Here is a 20,694-nt window from a genome sequence, read left to right on the forward strand (position 1 = left end):
GCCGAAAACGGGGGCGTGACTCGCGATCGCGGGTCCTCCCGCGAAGTCACACCCCCTTTTACTTAGGCCACGCTGCAATTGTTCATGCCGTTGGCTTGTGTTCTGTTGAATGCCACGTTCTGCGGCATGCTTAAGGTGTGAGCTGGTAAGATGCTCACCTTAGTTTAACAATAAATCCTTTCCTCGAAATGTCCGTCTCCCTGGGCACAGTTCCTATAACTGGAGTCTGGAGGAGGGGCATAGAGGGAGGAGCCAGTTCACACCCTTTGATAGTCTTAAAGTGCCCATGTCTCTTGCGGATCCCGTCTATACCCCATGGTTCTTAATGTGACCCCAGCATCCTCTACGGACTAAGAGAAAAGGATGCCCTTGCGCACTATCCTGACTTCTCCTCCCGTCTGCTTACTTTGTGCCTTCCAACGCACAATGCGAACTACAGGTGGTGCTGCAGGGCCCACACCCTTTTACTTGCCTTACAGAACAGCTCTGGAGCTGTTACAGTGCCCAGCTGCTGCAAGAAATCAGCTTGAATGCTTCAGGGGATGGGGCATGGCCAACATGAGCCCCACACCAAAGGAGGGTGGGGGTGTTTAATGAGAACTAGGGGTCATCCAAGCACTGCAAAAGGCCGCCATGCCCTGCACGCCCCTTTTCTCTTTTCATATGCAGATGAGGGTTCCAGCCAACTTTGGCCCACTGCTTGGATAACATCACTGTATGCAAATCCGTCTGCTGCAGACCTTCCCCCAGGAATGCTTGTACTAGATGTTGCATATGGTTTGATATTTGATGGTGCTTCAGTATTAGGCAGCCTTCCGCCCTCCCATGTTCATCTGAAAAGATGTGGTCTCCCTGCAGTTGTTGTCCCCAGACGAGAGTTCCCTTGTGCTTCCTCAGTTGAATCTCCTTAACTTGACGGGGGAGGGGCTGCCAGAGCAGACACCCTCCCCAGCCCTATCCCAACTCATACTTATTTTGCATATGAGATTTCTTGATCATGAAGATTGTTCTCACAGGGTGAGGTTCATCCATTATATTTTAAAATAGGAAGGTACAAATTACATATTTGAATTGCATTTATGTGCTGGATTCAAATGTCCCCCCCCCCCCTTCCATTCTCAATTGTGCCCGTCAGCAGCTATTCTAAGGTTGCTGCCAATGGGTGTGACACATTAATTTCTTCTGTGGGGTACACTGGACTCCACAAGGATTCACATTGGGGTGTAGAGTAGGATCTTGATCTGAGGCACCAACCGGCTCAAAGCTTTTGACTGTTCCCAAGATGCTCAGTGCATTCTCCTCTATAACCCCGCTTCCATGAACAGGGAGCTCAGTTTGTAGTTGGTGCCTTCAGTAGCAGGCCACTTAACAGGGGCCTGCCTCAGGCAGCCTATTCTTAGCTATAAATTTTGACAAGAAAAGAAGAACTTGTTTTATGAGAATCTACAAGGGCTGCAGCAGGCTAGGTCTAATAGACATCTTTACTGCAGCTTCATCACTCCCAGCGACGCTGTATACTCCCGTGCCCTGGTTGCTGGGTCACTGCAGCGGAGGCTCCGGTTTCATCCTAAGGTCAGTCACACACACACCACCCTTCCGGATCACGAGGCCGCTGTTGAAGGGGAGCGTGGCCGTAGGGGGTGGACCGTGTGCGCACTGGCGTGGACACTGATTACTGGGCAGCCGCTCCACTAGCCACCAGGTACAGTTAAGGAGCACAGGTCTGGGGGTTTTTCTCCTATATTAACCCAATTTTGTACTGCCCGCAGCGCATTGTGATAGGTAATAGGGCCTGATTCAGGTTGGATTGCAATCACAATAAGCGATCCAACTGCAAAAATTGCTAAGAGCATACGCATGTGCCTGCATTTTCTGCGGCACCCCGCAGAGAATGCGATCGCCTCTGCCTGTCAATCGGGGCGGGGGGGGGGGGGATAGGTGGGTCAGCAACACTCCATTTCCAAGTGAGGGATGGAGCGGTGCGGGTGCAAGGCTTCAAAATGGGGTCTGCAATGGAGGAGACACAGGGGGCGTGGTCACAGCGGCTGTATGACATCACATTCAGCCGCTGTGATCACAAAAATGGTGGCGGCTTCCTGCGCGCACATACAGTCTGCACCAGCAGGAGGCTACACCATTTTTTATGATCACGCTGAACTGCAGTGCGACTGCAATTACAGCATGGTCAAGAAGGGAGGCGTCATGCTGGGTGGCCATGCCTTTTCACTGTGCAGGAGCCAGCACCGCTCACACACTAGTCCCCGGGTGCAGTCCCCAACCCCCGGGACACCCGGAGCAACAAAATGTAGATTCAGGCCACCAGGCCACGTCCCTACCTATGAAACCATGCCTCCTTTTTACCATTGCGCTGCTTATCTGCGCGCACTGCATTACAATCTCCCTCGCCACCTCTCTGGGTGTCACCAGTAATAGTGACACCTCTGCCATGCTTGTAGCAGCTGGTCCTAAGATCTACGCCTCAAGCCCTGAGTGTTTGCCCTTGTGACTTGTTGATCATCATAGCGAAGCAGATGCTTACAGAAAACTGCAGGGGCTTAGATTGAAAATAAAAAAATTGATGGGTATAAGGTAGAGAGGAGCGGGTTCGGTTCTCCGAGAACCGAATTCCCCACGAACTCCACGTGGTTTACACTGGTCCGAGGCAGGCTCGGTTGTTCCCGCCTGACTCGGAAAACCTGAACAAGGGAAAATGTCATCATCCCGCTGTCGGATTCTCGCGAGATTCGGATTCCATATAAAGAGCTGCGCGTTGCCGCCATTTTTACTCGTGCATTGAAGAGAGAGCGGAATGGACGTGGCTATGTTCTCTCAGTGGAAATCTCAATAGCAGTGCTCAGTATCAGTGGTTACTTATTGCTGCTCAGTAATACTAGTAGTGTGTCTCTCCTGCTCAGTGTCAGTTCTCAGTAGTATCCTCATCAGTGCTCAGATCACTGCTCATTGTCTTGTGCTGCATTGTGGTGCTCAGCATACTACAGTACATTACTAATAGTCCAGTGCTGCATCTTGCTGCTCAGTGTCAGTTCTAGTATCCTCATCAGTGCTCACTATCACTGTTCATTGCATTTTGGTTTTCTGTATACTACAGTAACATAGTAATATAGTAACATATAGTAACATAGTTTTTGAGGTTGAATAGAGGCAAATTGCCCATCGTGTTCAACCTGTTTTAAGTTGTGATGATTCTACATACTTGCTGAATAATGTTTTATGACTAGTTAGCTACTATAACTCATGTTACCCCCGGATTAACCATGTTGATATTTTAAGTATTATAACCTTGGATAGCTTTTTCATTCAGAAATGTATCCATTCCTTTTTTAAATCCAATTACAGAGTCCGCCATTACCACCTTCCCTGGCAGGGAATTCCACATCCTGATTGCCCTAACAGTGAAGATCATAGTATCTCACCTGGCAGGTAAGTAGGAGTTGGGCTAGAGCTGTGGAGGATTGCTGCTCGGGCACCCCCTGTCAAGTGAAGGAGATCCAACTGAGGCAGCACAAGGGAACTCTCGAAAGAAGAACAAGGCTAGAGGAAGATCTGAGACAAAGAAATCTGACTTTTACCAGAGCTGACCAGAGGAAAGCACAAACACAGTCCCCCACTACCACAAATAATGCAGTCGAGTTTCCCACATTTGGGGAAATCACAGGGGTCAGCATACCCAGAATGCAATGAATGAACCTCACCCTGGGAGAACAATCTTCATGACCATGGTATCTCCTATGCAAAATAAGTATGATTTGGGATAGGGCTGGGGAGGGCCGCTGCTCAGGCACATCTCTGTCAAGTAAAGGAGATTCAACTGAGGCAGCACAAGGGAACTCTCATCTGGGGACAACAACTGCAGGGAGAACACATATTTTCAGATGAAAATCTTGGTCATGCTCTGGTTTCTCTTCAGAACGAACAAATCTTTCGCCTTTTACTAAAGATTTCCGTGGAGAGGAGCAAAACTGAGTTTTACCTCAATTTTTGCATGCCCCATCTTTTTGGGGTTTCTTTTATCGGTTTAAAGATAGAATGAGTGTGCTTTAATGAAAGCTCATTTGCATAGAAATTACAGTAAATGTTTGTTTCTTTTCAAACAGAACTTTCTTGACCATGCTACTTACTTGAAAGATCTGGGAGCACATGGAATACAGTACAAACCATGCTTATAGCAAGGAGAAGCCAGGTGAGAAATCTGCTTTCTTTCAAATTGGGCGCTCACTTTGATCTGAATGAGGACTGCTGGCATGGCACTCAGGCGACAGGTGGAATCTTGGTCATGCTCTGGTTTCTCTTCAGAATGAACAAATCTTTCGCCTTTTATTAAAGATTATCCGTGGAGAGGAGCAAAACTGAGTTTTATCTCAATTTTTGCATGCCCCATATTATTGGGGTTTCTTTTATCAGTTTAAAGACAGAACGAGTGAGCTTTCTTGTTGGCTTTAATGTAAGTTTATTTGTATAACAATGACAGTAAATGTCTGTTTCTTTTCAAGCAGAACTTTCTTGACCATACTAATTGCTTGAAAGATCTGGGAGCACATGGAAAAGAGTACAAACCATGCTTATAGCAAGGGGAAGCCTGGTGAGAAATCTGCTTTCTTTCTTTCATATTGGGTGCTCACTTTGAGCTGAATGAGGACTGCTGGCATGGCACTCAGGCGACAGGTGGAATCTTGGTCATGCTCTGGTTTCTCTTCAGAACGAACAAATCTTTCGCCTTTTACTAAAGATTTCCGTGGAGAGGAGCAAAACTGAGTTTTATCTAAATTTTTGCATGCCCCATATTATTGGGGTTTCTTTTATCTGTTTAAAGACAGAACGAGTGTGCTTTCTTGTTAGCTTTAATGTAAGTTGCCATAGATGCAGTGAAACACGCGTGTAGGGCACGGCGTGTCCTCGTGTATTTGACTCATGTGAAATGTTATAAAACAAAAATATATGATTATGATGTTAGCTGTTAGTCTCCACTAATAGGGAATAGAAGCTGAGCTATAAGAAAGGAATACACTAGATATGATGTCACTTAGCAATTACAATGTCTAAAGTGCATACAGATAGCTACTAATAACTCTTGATAAGAAAGTATATCAGTGTGGGTATATTTATATGATGGGATATTGGGACTAGTGAATATATATCACTCCTGCTGTCCAGATTGGCAATAACCAGACAATTATGATAAGAGTAGAGATGTCACATGGGCTGCTATAGATATTAATTTAATGCTGTATGTGTCATTTGTTACAAATGGATACATTTTCTATGAGTCAGCCTAGCAGCTGCATGTTCTAACAGAACACTATCCTCACACAGAATCTGCTAACCTTGAGATAACTAAATGACAGTGTGTAACAGTCTCTTTACTATAAGACTGTTACAAAGTAATATATATATTTGAAGTCAGTCTAGCAGCTGTGTGTTCCAGCAGTTTATAAGACAAAGAAAATCTCCTATTGTGGAATCTAGACACATGGGACTGCTGGCCTGTGTCATACTATTTCTATGTAATACCAGTAACATGTATATAACTGTTACATAATTGTTACAAATGGATAAATCTTTGAGTCAGCCTAGCAGCTGCATGTCCTAACAGGACACCATAAATCCTTTACAGTGTAACAAATTGATTGGTAACACTTAAAGGCTGGAGAGCAGTTATATGCCTTACTAGCATACTCAATATACCACATTATTACACCAGTTACCACGATTATTGACAGCGCATTTGATATATTATATTACCCTCACACTGAGTCTGTTTACCTTTAGATAACTAAGTGACCGAATATGTAACAGTTTCTCTATCATAAGACTGTTACAAAGTGAGATAGATATATTTGGAAGTCAGTCAAACAGCTGTGTGTTTCAGCGGTTTATAAGAAAATTCCTCATTGTGGAATCTGGACCACTAAGGGTTATTATATATATAGCACATGGAATTGCCACATCTCCCTATATGATAATTTCATTACACTGTAACATAATAAGAATTAACTCTTTAACAGTGTAAATAGAGAGTAATGAATCTCTGACACATGGAATATATTATTTCTTAGATGAATTGGATAAACCATTATGACAGACACTTTGCTTCCTAATAAGAATTGAGGTGGCTATACCTCTAAGGAAAGCATTATTGCCTACGCCTAGATCAGATTAAATAAGATCTGGCTGAATATATGAAGGAAGGTTGCTATTTATATGAGAATTGGAATTGCTATATTCCTTAAGGCAACCCCACCGATTGATATATGTTGTCAATTAAGTATATCTGAACGGCTATATCTGGACCAGATTTAATAAGATCTGGCTGATTATATGAAGGAGGGCTGCTATTTATATTGGAATTGCCATATTCCTTAAGGCAACCGCACCTGTTGGTATATCTCGCCAATTAACTATATCTAAACAGCTAAATTAAAGCTATTCATCATTTTTTTAGTTTGGATATTAATAAATATGATCTTTCCATGATGCATAGAGATTTCCCTATCAAGTGATTCCTTATCCGATATAGAAAGCTATCCCCCTATGGTATTGAATTTAGGAATATAGTCTTAGGGGACACAGAGAAATAAGTGATCCCCATCTACCTAAGCACCCCACAAATTGGAGGTTAGCTTACCGGTTATACTCAATCACCCCCACAAATTCGCCAATGGGGATGGCTTCCCGGGAGGTAACCCCTATTGAGTGAAGGGAGTATATAGGATACGACCCAGTGGTACCTGACGACATAGATACTAACAGCTATTTAATAACATTACGCTAGAAAGTGATTATTAGCAACATATATATCTATATAAACAACCCCGCCAGGGTTGTGCCTTCAAAAATAATCACACACGGACACGCTTTTTAAACCTTTTTTTCACATCTCTTTATTCTTCTTATGCACATGTATGTTAGTTCTGTGATTTTAACCTTTATGTTTCACTGCAGTTTGGGATAATAATATTAATATTTATCCAATTTTAATACATACTTAATAAAGGTTATATTTTATGATTCATTCATTCTGTCCAGTGCGTCAACAGTGCAGATTTCTTCTTGTTTTTTCTCCCAAATTCTATAACAATGACAGTAAATGTTGTTACTTTTCAAACAGAACTTTCTTGACCATGCTACTTGCTTGAAAGATCTGGGAGCACATGGAAAACAGTACAAACCATGCAGTATCACAAGATCCTTTATTTGATCTTTCATGAAGATAGAGCAGAATTGAGGACACGTCAACAATTTCTGCCGAAGGTGGTTCATCTTTCCACATGGTGCCTTTGGCCACTGACACCTTCGTTGAGTCAAAGTCTCTGGCTGTGGTCAGAACTTTGAAAATTTATGTCACCAGAACGGTTCAGATTAGGAAAACAGAGGCTCTGTTTGTCCTGTATGCTCCCAACAGGATTGGGTGTCCTGCTTCCATGTAGACCATTATGCGCTGGATCTGTGGTAAGATTCAGCATGCTCATTCCACGGCAGGATTGCCGTTACTGAAATAGGTGAAGACCCATTCTACTAGAAAGGTGGGTTCATCCTGGGCAGCTGGTCGGGGAGTCTTGGCATTGCAATTTTGCCGAGCAGCTATTTAGTAAACACTTTTGCTAAGTTTTACAAGTTTGATACCTTGGCTGATGATAACCTCAAGTTGGGTCATTCGGTGCTGCAGAGTCGTACGCACTCTCCCACCCGTTCAAGAGCTTTGGTATAACCCCATGGTTCTTAATGTGACCCCAGCATGCGGCATGCTTAAGGTGTGAGCTGGTAAGATGCTCACCTTAGTTTAACAATAAATCTTTTCCTCGAAATGTCCGTCTCCCTGGGCTCAGTTCCTATAACTGGAGTCTGGAGGAGGGGCATAGAGGGAGGAGCCAGTTCACACCCTTTGAAAGTCTTAAAGTGCCCATGTCTCTTGCGGATCCCGTCTATACCCCATGGTTCTTAATGTGACCCCAGCATCCTCTACGGACTAAGAGAAAAGGATGCCCTTGCGCACTATCCTGACTTCTCCTCCCGTCTGCTTACTTTGTGCCTTCCAACGCACAATGCGAACTACAGGTGGTGCTGCAGGGCCCACACCCTTTTACTTGCCTTACAGAACAGCTCTGGAGCTGTTACAGTGCCCAGCTGCTGCAAGAAATCAGCTTGAATGCTTCAGGGGATGGGGCATGGCCAACATGAGCCCCACACCAAAGGAGGGTGGGGGTGTTTAATGCGAACTAGGGGTCATCCAAGCACCGCAAAAGGCCGCCATGCCCTGCATGCCCCTTTTCTCTTTTCATATGCAGATGAGGGTTCCAGCCAACTTTGGTCCACTGCTTGGATGACATCACCGTATGCAAATCCGTCTTCTGCAGACCTTCCCCCTGGAATGCTTGTACTAGTTGTTGCATATGGTTTGATATTTGATGGTGCTTCAATATTAGGCAGCCTTCCACCCTCCCATGTTCATCTGAACAGATGTGGTCTCCCTGCAGTTGTTGTCCCCAGACGAGAGTTCCCTTGTGCGTCCTCAGTTGAATCTCCTTAACTTGACGGGGGAGGGGCTGCCCGAGCAGCCACCCTCCCCAGCCCTATCCCAACTCATACTTATTTTGCATATGAGATCTCTTGATCATGAAGATTGTTCTCACAGGGTGAGGTTCATCCATTATATTTTAAAATAGGAAGGTACAAATTACATATTTGAATTGCATCTATGTGCTGGATTCAAATGTCCCCCCCCCCCCCTTCCTTTCTCAATTGTGCCCGTCAGCAGCTATTCTAAGGTTGCTGCCAATGGGTGTGACACATTAATTTCTTCTGTGGGGTACACTGGACTCCACAAGGATTCACATTGGGGTGTAGAGTAGGATCTTGATCTGAGGCACCAACCGGCTCAAAGCTTTTGACTGTTCCCAAGATGCTCAGTGCATTCTCCTCTATAACCCCGCTTCCATGAACAGGGAGCTCAGTTTGTAGTTGGTGCCTTCAGTAGCAGGCCTCTTAACAGGGGCCTGCCTCAAGCAGCCTATTCTTAGCTATTAATTTTGACAAGAAAAGAAGAACTTGTTTTATGAGAATCTACAAGGGCTGCAGCAGGCTAGGTCTAATAGACATCTTTACTGCAGCTTCATCACTCCCAGCGGCGCTGTATACTCCCGTGCCCTGGTTGCTGGGTCACTGCAGCGGAGGCTCCAGTTTCTTCCTAAGGTCAGTCACACACACACCGCCCTTCCGGATCACGAGGCCGCTGATGAAGGGGAGCGTGGCCGTAGGGGGTGGACCGTGTGCGCACTGGCGTGGACACTGATTACTGGGCAGCCGCTCCACTAGCCACCAGGTACAGTTAAGGAGCACAGGTCTGGGAGTTTTACTCCTATATTAACCCAATTTTGTACTGCCCGCAGCGCATTGTGATAGGTAATAGGGCCTGATTCAGGTTGGATTGCAATCACAATAAGCGATCCAACTGCAAAAATTGCTAAGAGCATACGCATGTGCCTACATTTTCTGCGGCACCCCGCAGAGAATGCGATCGCCTCTGCCTGTCAATCGGGGCGGGGGGGGGGGGGGAGAGGGGGGTCAGCAACACTCCATTTCCAAGTCAGGGATGGAGCGGTGCGGGGGCAAGGCTTCAAAATGGGGTCTGCAACGGAGGAGACACAGGGGGCGTGGTCACAGCGGCTGTATGACATCACATTCAGCCGCTGTGATCACAAAAATGGTGGCGGCTTCCTGCGCGCACATACAGTCTGCACCAGCAGGAGGCTACACCATTTTATATGATCACGCTGAACTGCAGTGCGACTGCAATTACAGCATGGTCAAGAATGGAGGCGTCATGCTCGGTGGCCATGCACTGTCACTGTGCAGGAGCCAGCACCGCACACACACTAGTCCCCGGGTGCAGCCCCCAACCCCCGGGACACCCGGAGCAACAAAATGTAGATTCAGGCCACCAGGCCACGTCCCTACCTATGAAACCATGCCTCCTTTTTACCATTGCACTGCTTATCTGCGCGCACTGCATTACAATCTCCCTCGCCACCTCTCTGGGTGTCACCAGTGATAGTGACACCTCTGCCATGCTTGTAGCAGCTGGTCCTAAGATCTACGCCTCAAGCCCTGAGTGTTTGCCCTTGTGACTTGTTGATCATCATAGCGAAGCAGATGCTTACAGAAAACTGCAGGGGCTTAGATTGAAAATAAAAAAATTGATGGGTATAAGGTAGAGAGGAGCGGGTTCGGTTCTCCGAGAACCGAATTCCCGACGAACTCCACGTGGTTTACACTGGTCCGAGGCAGGCTCGGTTGTTCCCGCCTGACTCGGAAAACCTGAACAAGGGAAAATGTCATCATCCCGCTGTCGGATTCTCGCGAGATTCGGATTCCATATAAAGAGCTGCGCGTTGCCGCCATTTTTACTCGTGCATTGAAGAGAGAGCGGAGAGGACGTGGCTATGTTCTCTCAGTGGAAATCTCAATATCAGTGCTCAGTATCAGTGGTTACTTATTGCTGCTCAGTAATACTAGTAGTGTGTCTCTCCTGCTCAGTGTCAGTTCTCAGTAGTATCCTCATCAGTGCTCAGTATCACTGCTCATTGTCTTGTGCTGCATTGTGGTGCTCAGCATACTACAGTACATTACTAATAGTCCAGTGCTGCATCTTGCTGCTCAGTGTCAGTTCTAGTATCCTCATCAGTGCTCACTATCACTGCTCATTACATTGTGGTGTTCTGTATACTACAGTAACATAGTAATATAGTAACATATAGTAACATAGTTTTTGAGGTTGAATAGAGGCAAATTGCCCATCGTGTTCAACCTGTTTTAAGTTGTGATGATTCTACATACTTGCTGAATAATGTTTTATGACTAGTTAACTACTATAACTCATGTTACCCCCGGAATAACCATGTTGATATTTTAAGTATTATAACCTTGGATAGCTTTTTCATTCAGAAATGTATCCATTCCTTTTTTAAATCCAATTACAGAGTCCGCCATTACCACCTTCCCTGGCAGGGAATTCCACATCCTGATTGCCCTAACAGTGAAGATCATAGTATCTCACCTGGCAAGTAAGTAGGAGTTGGGCTAGAGCTGTGGAGGATTGCTGCTCGGGCACCCCCTGTCAAGTGAAGGAGATCCAACTGAGGCAGCACAAGGGAACTCTCGAAAGAAGAACAAGGCTAGAGGAAGATCTGAGACAAAGAAATCTGACTTTTACCAGAGCTGACCAGAGGAAAGCACAAACACAGTCCCCCACTACCACAAATAATGCAGTCGAGTTTCCCACATTTGGGGAAATCACAGGGGTCAGCATACCCAGAGTGCAATGAATGAACCTCACCCTGGGAGAACAATCTTCATGACCATGGTATCTCCTATGCAAAATAAGTATGATTTGGGATAGGGCTGGGGAGGGCCGCTGCTCAGGCACATCTCTGTCAAGTAAAGGAGATTCAACTGAGGCAACACAAGGGAACTCTCATCTGGGGACAACAACTGCAGGGAGAACACATATTTTCAGATGAACATGGGAGGGCAGAAGGCTGCCTAATACTGAAGCACCCCCAAACAACAAACCAAATGCAACTACTAGTGCAAGCATTCCTGGGGGAAGGCCTGCAGCAGATGGATTTGCATATGGTGATGTCATCCAAGCAGTGGGTCAAAGTTGGCTTCAACCCTCGTCTGCATATGAAAATAAAAATGGGGTGTGCAGGGCATGGCGGCCTTTTGCGGCGCTTGGATGACCCCTAGTTCGCATTAAACACCTCCACCTTCCTTCGGTGTGGGGCTCATGTTGGCTATGCCCCAGCCCCTGAAGCATTCAAGCTGATTTCTTGCAGCAGCTGGGCACTGTAACAGCTCCAGAGCTGCTCTGTAAAGCAAGTAAAAGGGTGTGGGCCCTGCAGCACTACCTGTAGTTTGCATTGTGCTTTGGAAGGCACAAAGTAAGCAGACGGGAGAAGTCAGGATAGTGCACAAGGGCATAGAAGGGAGCGGCTCAAGAAAAGAGAAGTGGAAACAGACAGCAAACTAGGCTGGAGAGAGACCTGAGACAAAGAGATCTGAATTATACGAGAGCCGACCAGAGGAAACACAAATTATGTAATCAAGTGTCCCACATTTGGGGAAATCGTAGGAGCAGCACACCCAGAGTGCATTGGGTGAGCCTTGCCCTGGGAGAAGCACCTTCCTGATCATAGTATCTCACCTGGCAGGTAAGTAGGAGTTGGGCTAGAGCTGGGGAGGGTCGCTGTTCGGGCACCCCCCTGTCAAGTGAAGGAGCTCCAACTGAGGCAGCACAAGGAAACTCTCGAAAAAAGAACAAGGCTAGAGGAAGATCTGAGACAAAGAAATCTGACTTTTACCAGAGCTGACCAGAGGAAAGCACAAACACAGTCCCCCACTACCACAAATAATGCAGTCGAGTTTCCCACATTTGGGGAAATCACAGGGGTCAGCATACCCAGAATGCAATGAATGAACCTCACCCTGGGAGAACAATCTTCATGACAATGGTATCTCCTATGCAAAATAAGTATGATTTGGGATAGGGCTGGGGAGGGCCGCTGCTCAGGCACATCTCTGTCAAGTAAAGGAGATTCAACTGAGGCAGCACAAGGGAACTCTCATCTGGGGACAACAACTGCAGGGAGAACACATATTTTCAGATGAACATGGGAGAGCAGAAGGCTGCCTAATACTGAAGCACCCCCAAACAACAAACCAAATGCAACAACTAGTACAAGCATTCCTGGGAAAAGGTCTGCAGAAGACGGATTTGCATACGGTGATGTCATCCAAGCAGTGGGCCAAAGTTGGCTGGAACCCTCATCTGCATATGAAAAGAGAAAAGGGGTATGCAGGGCATGGCGGCCTTTTGCGGCGCTTGGATGACCCTTAGTTCGCATTAAACACCTCCACCCTCCGTCGGTGTGGGGCTCATGTTGGCTATGCCCCAGCCCATGAAGCATTCAAGCTGATTTCTTGCAGCAGCTGGGCACTGTAACAGCTCCAGAGCTGCTCTGAAAGGCAAGTAAAAGGGTGTGGGCCCTGCAGCACTACCTGTAGTATGCATTGTGCGTTGGAAGGCACAAAGTAAGCAGACAGGAGAAGTCAGGAGAGTGCACAAGGGCATAGAAGGCAGCGGCTCAAGAAAAGAGAAGTGGAAACAGACAGCAAACTAGGCTGGAGAGAGACCTGAGACAAAGAGATCTGAATTATACGAGAGCCGACCAGGGGAAACACAAATTATGCAGTCAAGTTTCCCACATTTGGGGAAATCGCAGGAGCAGCACACCCAGAGTGCAATGGGTGAGCCTTGCCCTGGGAGAAGCACCTTCATGATCATAGTATCTCACCTGGCAGGTATGTAGGAGTTGGGCTAGAGCTGGGGAGGGTCGCTGCTTGGGTACCCCCCTGTCAAGTGAAGGAGATCAAACTGAGGCAGCACAATGGAACTCTCGAAAGAAGAACAAGGCTAGAGGAAGATCTGAGACAAAGAAATCTGACTTTTACCAGAGCTGACCAGAGGAAAACACAAACACAGTCCCCCACTACCACAAATAATGCAGTTGAGTTTCCCACATTTGGGGAAATCACAGGGGTCAGCATACCCAGAATGCAATGAATGAACCTCACCCTGGGAGAACAATCTTTATGACCATGGTATCTCCTATGCAAAATAAGTATGATTTGGGAAAGGGCTGGGGAGGGCCGCTGCTCAGGCACATCTCTGTCAAGTAAAGGAGATTCAACTGAGGCAGCACAAAGGAACTCTCATCTGGGGACAACAACTGCCGGGAGAACACATATTTTCAGATGAACATGGGAGGGCAGAAGGCTGCCTAATACTGAAGCACCCCCAAACAACAAACCAAATGCAACAACTAGTTCAAGCATTCCTGGGGGAAGGTCTGCAGAAGACGGATTTGCATACAGTGATGTCATCCAAGCAGTGGGCCAAAGTTGGCTGGAACCCTCATCTGCATATGAAAAGAGAAAAGGGGTATGCAGGGCAGGGCGGCCTTTTGCGGCGCTTGGATGACCCTTAGTTCGCATTAAACACCCCCACCCTCCTTCGGTGTGGGGCTCATGTTGGCCATGCCCCAGCCCCTGAAGCATTCAAGCTGATTTCTTTCAGCAGCTTGGCACTGTAACAGCTCCAGAGCTGCTCTGTAAGGCAAGTAAAAGGGTGTGGGCCCTGCAGCACTACCTGTAGTTTGCATTGTGCATCGGAAGGCACAAAGTAAGCAGACAGGAGGAGAAGTCAGGATAGTGCACAAGGGTGTAGAAGGGAGGGGCTCAAGAAAAAAGAAGTGGAAACAGACAGCAAACTAGGCTGGAGAGAGACCTGAGACAAAGAGATCTGAATTATATGAGAGCCGACTAGGGGAAACACAAATTATGCAGTCAAGTTTCCCACATTTGGGGAAATCGCAGGGGCAGCACACCCAGAGTGCAATGGGTGAGCCTTGCCCTGGGAGAAGCAACTTCATGATCATAGTATCTAACCTGGCAGGTAAGTAGGAGTTGGGCTAGAGCTGGGGAGGGTCGCTGCTCGGGCACCCCCCTGTCAAGTGAAGGAGATCCAACTGAGGCAGCACAAGGGAACTCTTGAAAGAAGAACAAGGCTAGAGGAAGATCTGAGACAAAGAAATCTGACTTTTACCAGAGCTGACCAGAGGAAAGCACAAACACAGTCCCCCACTACCACAAATAATGCAGTTGAGTTTCCCACATTTGGGGAAATCACAGAGGTCAGCATACCCAGAATGCAATGAATGAACCTAACCCTGGGAGAACAATCTTCATGACCATGTTATCTCCTATGCAAAATAAGTATGATTTGGGATAGGGCTGGGGAGGGCCGCTGCTCAGGCACATCTCTGTCAAGTAAAGGAGATTCAACTGAGGCAGCACAAGGGAACTCTCATCTGGGGACAACAACTGCAGGGAGAACACATATTTTCAGATGAACATGGGAGGGCAGAAGGCTGCCTAATACTGAAGCACCCCCAAACAACAAACCAAATGCAACAACTAGTGCAAGCATTCCTGGGGGAAGGCCTGCCGCAGATGGATTTGCATATGGTGATGTCATCCAAGCAGTGGGTCAAAGTTGGCTTCAACCCTCGTCTGCATATGAAAAGAGAAAAGGGGCATGCAGGGCATGGCGGCCTTTTGCGGCGCTTGGCTGACCCCTAGTTTGCATTAAACACCTCCACCCTCCGTCGGTGTGGGGCTCTTGTTGGCTATGCCCCAGCACCTGAAGCATTCAAGCTGATTTCTTGCTGCAGCTGGGCACTGTAACAGCTCCAGAGCTGCTCTGTAAGGCAAGGTAAAAGGGTGTGGGCCCTGCAGCACTACCTGTAGTTTGCATTGTGCGTTGGAAGGCACAAAGTAAGCAGACAGGAGAAGTCAGGAGAGTGCACAAGGGCATAGAAGGCAGCGGCTCAAGAAAAGAGAAGTGGAAACAGACAGCAAACTAGGCTGGAGAGAGACCTGAGACAAAGAGATCTGAATTACACCAGGTCCGTCATTATATTATATATACCAACAGTAGTTATATATATTTTTTTTTATATCATTAATTATCATCTCTATACTAGCAGACGCAGTACGGTAGTCCACGGCTGTGGCTATCTCTGTGTCGTCAGTGCTCGTCCATAATTGTATACCTACCTACCTGTGGTGGAAGTTTTTTTCTATCTTCTTCATACTAGTAGTTTAGCAGTCTGCTGACAGTGTCCACCAGGTCCGTCATTATATTATATATACCTACAGTAGTTATATATATTTTTTTTTTATATCATTAATTATCATCTCTATACTAGCAGACGCAGTACGGTAGTCCACGGCTGTAGCTACCTCTGTGTCGTCAGTCACTCGTCATCCATAAGTATACTAGTATCCATCCATCTCCATTGTTTACCTGAGGTGCCTTTTAGTTGTGCCTATTAAAATATGGAGAACAAAAATGTTGAGGTTCCAAAAATAGGGAAAGATCAAGATCCACTTCCACCTCGTGCTGAAGCTGCTGCCACTAGTCATGGCCGAGACGATGAAATTCCATCAACGTCGTCTGCCAAGGCCGATGCCCAATGTCATAGTACAGAGCATGTAAAATCCAAAACACAAAAGATCAGTAAAAAAAGGACTCAAAAATCTAAATAAAAATCGTCAGAGGAGAAGCGTAAACTTGCCAATATGCCATTTACCACACGGAGTGGCAAGGAACGGCTGAGGCCCTGGCCTATGTTCATGGCTAGTGGTTCAGCTTCACATGAGGATGGAAGCACTCAGCCTCTCGCTAGAAAAATGAAAAGACTTAAGCTGGCAAAAGCACAGCAAAGAACTGTGCGTTCTTCAAAATCACAAATCCACAAGGAGAGTCCAATTGTGTCGGTTGCGATGCCTGACCTTCCCAACACTGGACGTGAAGAGCATGCACCTTCCACCATTTGCACGCCCCCTGCAAGTGCTGGAAGGAGCACCCGCAGTCCAGTTCCTGATAGTCAGATTGAAGATGTCAGTGTTGAAGTACACCAGGATGAGGAGGATATGGGTGTTGCTGGCGCTGGGGAGGAAATTGACAAGGAGGATTCTGATGGTGAGGTGGTTTGTTTAAGTCAGGCACCCGGCGAGACACCTGTTGTCCGTGGGAGGAATATGGCCATTGACATGCCTGGTGAAAATACCAAAAAAATCAGCTCTTCGGTGTGGAAGTATTTCAACAGAAATGCGGACAACAGGTGTCAAGCCTTGTGTTGCCTTTGTCAAGCTGTAATAAGTAGGGGTAAGGACGTTAACCACCTCGGAACATCCTCCCTTATACGTCACCTGCAGCGCATTCATCATAAGTCAGTGACAAGTTCAAAAACTTTGGGCGACAGCGGAAGCAGTCCACTGACCAGTAAATCCCTTCCTCTTGTAACCAAGCTCACGCAAACCACCCCACCAACTCCCTCAGTGTCAATTTCCTCCTTCCCCAGGAATGCCAATAGTCCTGCAGGCCATGTCACTGACAATTCTGACGAGTTCTCTCCTGCCTGGGATTCCTCCGATGCATCCTTGAGTGTAACGCCTACTGCTGCTGGCGCTGCTGTTGTTGCTGCTGGGAGTCGATGGTCATCCCAGAGGGGAAGTCGTAAGACCACTTTTACTACTTCCACCAAGCAATTGACTGTCCAACAGTCTTTTGCAAGGAAGATGAAATATCACAGCAGTCATCCTGCTGCAAAGCGGATAACTGAGGCCTTGGCATCCTGGGCAGTGAGAAACGTGGTTCCGGTATCCATCATTACTTCAGAGCCAACTATAGACTTGATTGAGGTACTGTGTCCCCGGTACCAAATACCATCTAGGTTCCATTTCTCTAGGCAGGCGATACCGAAAATGTACACAGACCTCAGAAAAAGACTCACCAGTGTCCTAAAAAATGCAGTTGTACCCAATGTCCACTTAACCACGGACATGTGGACAAGTGGAGCAGGGCAGACTCAGGACTATATGACTGTGACAGCCCACTGGGTAGATGTATTGACTCCCGCCGCAAGAACAGCAGCGGCGGCACCAGTAGCAGCATCTCGCAAACGCCAACTCTTTCCTAGGCAGGCTACGCTTTGTATCACCGCTTTCCAGAATACGCACACAGCTGAAAACCTCTTACGGCAACTAAGGAAGATCATCACAGAATGGCTTACCCCAATTGGACTCTCCTGTGGATTTGTGGCATCGGACAACGCCAGCAATATTGTGCGTGCATTATATCTGGGCAAATTCCAGCACGTCCCATGTTTTGCACATACCTTGAATTTGGTGGTGCAGAATTATTTAAAAAACGACAGGGGCGTGCAAGAGATGCTGTCGGTGGCCACAAGAATTGCGGGACACTTTCGGCGTACAGGCACCACGTACAGAAGACTGGAGCAACACCAAAAACGCCTGAACCTGCCCTGCCATCATCTGAAGCAAGAAGTGGTAACGAGGTGGAATTCAACCCTCTATATGCTTCAGAGGATGGAGGAGCAGCAAAAGGCCATTCAAGCCTATACATCTGACCACGATATAGGAGGTGGAATGCACCTGTCTCAAGCGCAGTGGAGAATGATTTCAACGTTGTGCAAGGTTCTGCAACCTTTTGAACTTGCCACACGTGAAGTCAGTTCAGACACTGCCAGCCTGAGTCAGGTCATTCCCGTCATCAGGCTTTTGCAGAAGAAGCTGGAGACATTGAAGGAGGAGCTAAGACAGAGCGATTCCGCTAGGCATGTGGGACTTGTGGATGGAGCCCTTCATTCGCTTAACCAGGATTCACGGGTGGTCAATCTGTTGAAATCAGAGCACTACATTTTGGCCACCGTGCTCGATCCTAGATTTAAAACCTACGTTGTATCTCTCTTTCCGGCAGACACAAGTCTGCAGGGGTTCAAAGACCTGCTGGTGAGAAAATTATCAAGTCAAGCGGAACTTGATCGGTCAACAGCTCCTCCTTCACATTCTCCCGCAATTGGGGGTGCGAGGAAAAGGCTCAGAATTCCGAGCCCACCCGCTGGCGGTGATGCAGGGCAGTCTGGAGCGACTGCTGATGCTGACATCTGGTCCGGACTGAAGGACCTGCCAACGATTACGGACATGTCGTCTACTGTCACTGCATATGATTCTCTCACCATTGAAAGAATGGTGGAGGATTATATGAGTGACCGCATCCAAGTAGGCACGTCAGACAGTCCGTACGTATACTGGCAGGAAAAAGAGGCAATTTGGAGGCCCTTGCACAAACTGGCTTTATTCTACCTAAGTTGCCCTCCCACAAGTGTGTACTCCGAAAGAGTGTTTAGTGCCGCCGCTCACCTTGTCAGCAATCGGCGTACGAGGTTACTTCCAGAAAATGTGGAGAAGATGATGTTCATTAAAATGAATTATAATCAATTTCTCCGTGGAGACATTGACCAGCAGCAATTGCCTCCACAAAGTATACAGGGAGCTGAGATGGTGGATTCCAGTGGGGACGAATTGATAATCTGTAAGGAGGGGGATGTACACGGTGATGAATCGGAGGATGATGAGGTGGACATCTTGCCTCTATAGAGCCAGTTTGTGCAAGGAGAGATTAATTGCTTCTTTTTTGGTGGGGGTCCAAACCAACCCGTCATTTCAGTCACAGTCGTGTGGCAGACCCTGTCACTGAAATGATGGGTTGGTTAAAGTGTGCATGTCCTGTTTATACAACATAAGGGTGGGTGGGAGGGCCCAAGGCAATTCCACCTTGCACCTCTTTTTTCTTTTATTTTTCTTTGCGTCATGTGCTGTTTGGGGAGTGTTTTTTGGAAGGGCCATCCTGCGTGACACTGCAGTGCCACTCCTAGATGGGCCAGGTGTTTGTGTCGGCCACTTGGGTCGCTGAGCTTAGTCACACAGCTACCTCATTGCGCCTCTTTTTTTCTTTGCGTCATGTGCTGTTTGGGGAGTGTTTTTTGGAAGGGCCATCCTGCGTGACACTGCAGTGACACTCCTAGATGGGCCAGGTGTTTGTGTCGTCCACTTGGGTCGCTGAGCTTAGTCACACAGCTACCTCATTGCGCCTCTTTTTTTCTTTGCGTCATGTGCTGTTTGGGGAGTGTTTTTTGGAAGGGCCATCCTGCGTGACACTGCAGTGCCACTCCTAGATGGGCCAGGTGTTTGTGTCGGCCACTTGGGTCGCTGAGCTTAGTCACACAGCTACCTCATTGCGCCTCTTTTTTTCTTTGCGTCATGTGCTGTTTGGGGAGTGTTTTTTGGAAGGGCCATCATGCGTGACACTGCAGTGCCACTCCTAGATGGGCCAGGTGTTTGTGTCGGCCACTTGGGTCACTGAGCTTAGTCATCCAGCGACCTCGGTGCAAATTTTAGGACTAAAAATAATATTGTGAGGTGTGAGGTGTTAAGAATAGACTGAAAATGAGTGGAAATTATGGTTATTGAGGTTAATAATACTTTGGGATCAAAATGACTCCCAAATTCTATGATTTAAGCTGTTTTTTAGGGTTTTTTGAAAAAAACACCCGAATCCAAAACACACCCGAATCCGACAAAAAAAATTCGGTGAGGTTTAGCCAAAACGCGTTCGAACCCAAAACACGGCCGCGGAACCGAACCCAAAACCAAAACACAAAACCCGAAAAATTTCCGGTGCACATCTCTAGTGGCCATGCCATGTCACTGTGCAGGAGCCAGCACCGCTCACACACTAGTCCCCGGTGCAGCCCCCAACCCCCGGGACACCCGGAGCAACAAAATGTAGATTCAGGCCACCAGGCCACGCCCCTACCTATGAAACCATGCCTCCTTTTTACCATTGCGCTGCTTATCTGCGCGCACTGCATTACAATCTCCCTCGCCACCTCTCTGGGTGTCACCAGTGATAGTGACACCTCTGCCATGCTTGTAGCAGCTGGTCCTAAGATCTACGCCTCAAGCCCTGAGTGTTTGCCCTTGTGACTTGTTGATCATCATAGCAAAGCAGATGCTTACAGAAAACTGCAGGGGCTTAGATTGAAAATAAAAAAAATTGATGGGTATAAGGTAGAGAGGAGCGGGTTCGGTTCTCCGAGAACCGAATTCCCCACGAACTCCACGTGGTTTACACTGGTACGAGGCAGGCTCGGTTGTTCCCGCCTGACTCGGAAAACCTGAACAAGGGAA

General features: G+C 47.1%; 10 non-coding genes and 1 pseudogene across 10 annotated transcripts; 3 read left to right on the forward strand and 8 right to left on the reverse strand.

Annotated features, from left to right (window-relative positions):
* Positions 1 to 3,600: 3,600 nt before the first annotated feature.
* LOC135046266 (U1 spliceosomal RNA) lies at positions 3,601 to 3,764 on the reverse strand. Its single transcript, XR_010238590.1, has one exon. It is a non-coding gene; the product is annotated as a U1 spliceosomal RNA (small nuclear RNA).
* A 144-nt stretch (positions 3,765 to 3,908) lies between these two features.
* Positions 3,909 to 4,024, forward strand: LOC135046274 (U5 spliceosomal RNA). The gene has a single exon (XR_010238594.1). It is a non-coding gene; the product is annotated as a U5 spliceosomal RNA (small nuclear RNA).
* A 270-nt stretch (positions 4,025 to 4,294) lies between these two features.
* Positions 4,295 to 4,411, forward strand: LOC135046228 (U5 spliceosomal RNA). Its single transcript, XR_010238555.1, has one exon. It is a non-coding gene; the product is annotated as a U5 spliceosomal RNA (small nuclear RNA).
* A 286-nt stretch (positions 4,412 to 4,697) lies between these two features.
* LOC135046278 (U5 spliceosomal RNA) lies at positions 4,698 to 4,813 on the forward strand. The gene has a single exon (XR_010238598.1). It is a non-coding gene; the product is annotated as a U5 spliceosomal RNA (small nuclear RNA).
* Positions 4,814 to 11,237: 6,424 nt separating this feature from the next.
* LOC135046225 (U1 spliceosomal RNA) lies at positions 11,238 to 11,401 on the reverse strand. The gene has a single exon (XR_010238552.1). It is a non-coding gene; the product is annotated as a U1 spliceosomal RNA (small nuclear RNA).
* A 671-nt stretch (positions 11,402 to 12,072) lies between these two features.
* Positions 12,073 to 12,235, reverse strand: LOC135046268 (U1 spliceosomal RNA). The gene has a single exon (XR_010238591.1). It is a non-coding gene; the product is annotated as a U1 spliceosomal RNA (small nuclear RNA).
* Positions 12,236 to 12,387: 152 nt separating this feature from the next.
* LOC135046238 (U1 spliceosomal RNA) lies at positions 12,388 to 12,551 on the reverse strand. The gene has a single exon (XR_010238565.1). It is a non-coding gene; the product is annotated as a U1 spliceosomal RNA (small nuclear RNA).
* Positions 12,552 to 13,222: 671 nt separating this feature from the next.
* LOC135046255 (U1 spliceosomal RNA) lies at positions 13,223 to 13,385 on the reverse strand. Its single transcript, XR_010238582.1, has one exon. It is a non-coding gene; the product is annotated as a U1 spliceosomal RNA (small nuclear RNA).
* A 152-nt stretch (positions 13,386 to 13,537) lies between these two features.
* On the reverse strand, positions 13,538 to 13,701 carry LOC135046235 (U1 spliceosomal RNA). The gene has a single exon (XR_010238562.1). It is a non-coding gene; the product is annotated as a U1 spliceosomal RNA (small nuclear RNA).
* A 702-nt stretch (positions 13,702 to 14,403) lies between these two features.
* On the reverse strand, positions 14,404 to 14,538 carry LOC135046264 (U1 spliceosomal RNA; annotated as a pseudogene).
* Positions 14,539 to 14,690: 152 nt separating this feature from the next.
* Positions 14,691 to 14,854, reverse strand: LOC135046244 (U1 spliceosomal RNA). The gene has a single exon (XR_010238571.1). It is a non-coding gene; the product is annotated as a U1 spliceosomal RNA (small nuclear RNA).
* Between the last annotated feature and the right edge of the window lie 5,840 nt (positions 14,855 to 20,694).

The sequence above is a fragment of the Pseudophryne corroboree genome, unplaced genomic scaffold (genome assembly GCF_028390025.1).
Source record: "Pseudophryne corroboree isolate aPseCor3 unplaced genomic scaffold, aPseCor3.hap2 scaffold_923, whole genome shotgun sequence".
Taxonomy (NCBI): domain Eukaryota; kingdom Metazoa; phylum Chordata; class Amphibia; order Anura; family Myobatrachidae; genus Pseudophryne; species Pseudophryne corroboree.